Genomic DNA, 2,854 nt, shown 5'->3' with positions numbered 1-2,854 from the left:
GTGAGAAAATGTTGAGTCAGAAAAAAGAAACAAAAAAAAAAAGCCTTTAGTCAAAGTCTGCCGGCTAATTTTGTTTATATACATACGTGCGGCTTTCTTAACACATCAAGAAAGCTTTGGTGTTGTTTTGTTTGTATTTATTGCCGCTATTTCGACCGTCCTCAAAACATTGATTACTAGTTTTTTTTTATCAGCACTTTTCATTGCTATAAAATGGACAAAACTTTAAGAGTTATTAGTATTCATGTAACAGCGTAATAAACAGCACATTTACGGTATGAATAAATATTTCTAAACAAAGTTACCATCTTTATTGTTCGTTGGCATTAGGGATGTAACAATAAAGTGTTGAAAAATATGAAGGACTTTAACCGCATGTGGCGCTCTCGTTTTCACTCAACACTCTCACAATCGCACCCGGAAACAAACCCCCACCTCTGGAATCAAACCCCGCCTACTTCTCTGCGCGCGAAATTCATTTGTGCAAAAGACGGGTTAGTGTGAGGAGCTCCTCAAAACTCCGGAGCTTTAAGGAAGAACGTACAGAAAGCAAAAAGAACTTACAGCGGGAGCATGTAAGACCCTCACCATCTTTTTCGATGATGTTGTCCGTGAGCAAGCCTTCGTTGTCGGGAGTCTTTGCCGGGAAAAAAGCCTCTTCCTCGGGACTCTCTGGCGTAAGAAAAGCCTCCTTTCCACCCGGAGCAAAAAGGGAACATTTGTAAGTAAATATATATATATATATATATATATATATATATATATATATATATATATATATATATATATATATATATATATATATATATATATATAGTATATTGTATGTTTTTTTTTCTTGTAAAATGAAAATCATTTGACTCGTCAGATATATTAAAGTTCTATAATTTGGTAAAATTGCAAACAGCTAAAATAATGTACAAAGCAGACTATAACCTGCCACCCGAGAACGTACAACAATTCTTCTCAACAAAAAAAACAAAACACAAAAAACAAAACAAAAAGGAAAAATATAACCTTAAAAAATAATTTTAAACATTTATATGCACGTACAACACTTAAAACTTTTAGCATATCAGTATGTAAAATAAAAATTACGGAATGCATTAAGTAAAGAAGTTAAAAATTGAACTGATATGATCCTGTTTAAGAGATTGTTCAAAATATTAGTGCTTACAGAGTACAAAGAAAAATAATGATGAGAAATACTTTCAACCTTATTAAAAATAAGATATTCTTCATCTCAGTATGTTAATAACGACTAAATTAATTACATATTACAAAACTGTTGTGTATCTGTCTCTGTCTGGGGTGGGCATCTAATCTAAAAGACCTTTTGCTTTCTCAAGAAAATAACATTTGGTTTTTGTCAGTAAAAATCGTAAACGTATAATGTTTCAAACAACAACAATTAAACCGTATACCAACCATTTGCTGTGTGTGTGTGTGTGTGTGTGTGCGTGTGTGTGTGTGTGTGTGTGTGTGTGTGTGTGTGTGTGTGTGTGTGTGTGTGTGTGTGTGTGTGTGTGTGTGTGAGCACATGCTGTTTATTACGTGTGTGATTTTTGAACATTTTGACGACTTTTGACCACTTTTCCAACTTTTCTCCACCACTCCTCCCACGACTTTGTTGGGGTTCACAAGGCCGGCTGCGGGACTCGTGGGACTGGAACCCTGAGAGGTATTTTGGATAAAATTGGAACTTTTTACCATTTTTGACTGTCTTATCTCCTCTTCTTCCCAACCTTCCTATGCACTATTGTTGTGTGTATGTACGTGTGTGTGTGTGTGTGTGTGTGTGTGTGTGTGTGTGTGTGTGTGTGTGTGTGTGTGTGTGTGTGTGTGTGTGTGTGTGTGTGTGTGTGCGTGGGTACAATTTCACTAATCGGGCTTTCGTCTCTTCTCTCTTTCAGCTGAAACAAGCAAATATCTCCTGTATGATATTTGAAAACATATCCAAAAGATCCAACCATTCCGTAAGCATCCAAGCACCATTTCTCACGCAAAGACTCGGTTGGAGGAATTTGAGTGCGTTTAAAAAAAAACTCTACTTTTGCGAGGAGCGGCCAGGTATGTTTTATTATTTTTATAAATGGAAACTGGCGTTTCACTAATTACGGCTGCTGAAACAAAGTGCTTCTCCATCTTTTCCATTTCCTCTTGGCGCTCGTACTAACAAATACTTTGTTGTAACCAAACCCATTCACATATATATGTGTGTGTGTGTGTGTGTGTGTGTGTGTGTGTGTGAAAATGAGAGCACCTGGTGTTTATTACGCGTGTGATTTTTGAACATTTTGACGACTTTTGACCACTTTTCTCCACCACTCCTCCCATGACTTTGTCGGGGTTCACAAGGCAGGCTGCGAGACTCGTGGGACTCCTCATACCCCCCACCCTCTGACCTTTCCATAACCCCACCTCCTCTTCTAGGGTCATCAATCATTTCTGACACAAGGTGTATCCCGGTCATTAATCATTTCTGACACAAGGTGTATTCCCCCTCCTCCCCCCTCCCTCTGACCTTTCCATAACCCCACCCCCCTTTGACCTTTGACCCCAAGGTCATTTGACTTTTTGACAGCTAGGTCATTAATCATTTTTGACAGCTAGGTCGTAAATCATTTTTGACAGCTAGGTCGTAAATCATTTTTGACATAAGGTGTGGACTTAAACTCTCTATTGTAGTTTAAAATGTTAAAATTCAGAAAAAAACTATTCAAATAAGATACCTTGATTTTTTCCCCCCACATAGAAAATCATGTTTAAAGATCCTGCAACATCTTTAAAATGCTTAATTTAAGAATTGCAAGTTGAATAATGCTTGTTTTCAGAATCCAATTATTATTTATAT

The 2,854-nt window shown here is 37.0% G+C and overlaps 1 long non-coding RNA gene across 1 annotated transcript; it reads left to right on the top strand.

Moving 5' to 3' along the window:
* The first annotated feature begins 208 nt into the window (after positions 1-208).
* LOC133611288 (uncharacterized) lies at positions 209-2,105 on the top strand. Its single transcript, XR_009815975.2, has 3 exons — positions 209-721; positions 1,645-1,681; positions 1,914-2,105. It is a non-coding gene; the product is annotated as an uncharacterized lncRNA (long non-coding RNA).
* The last annotated feature ends 749 nt before the right edge of the window (positions 2,106-2,854 follow it).

This window comes from Nerophis lumbriciformis, linkage group LG08 (genome assembly GCF_033978685.3).
Source record: "Nerophis lumbriciformis linkage group LG08, RoL_Nlum_v2.1, whole genome shotgun sequence".
Lineage (NCBI taxonomy): Eukaryota > Metazoa > Chordata > Actinopteri > Syngnathiformes > Syngnathidae > Nerophis > Nerophis lumbriciformis.
The sequence above is the reverse complement of the archived record's forward strand: the minus strand, read 5'-3'. Positions and strand labels throughout refer to the sequence as shown.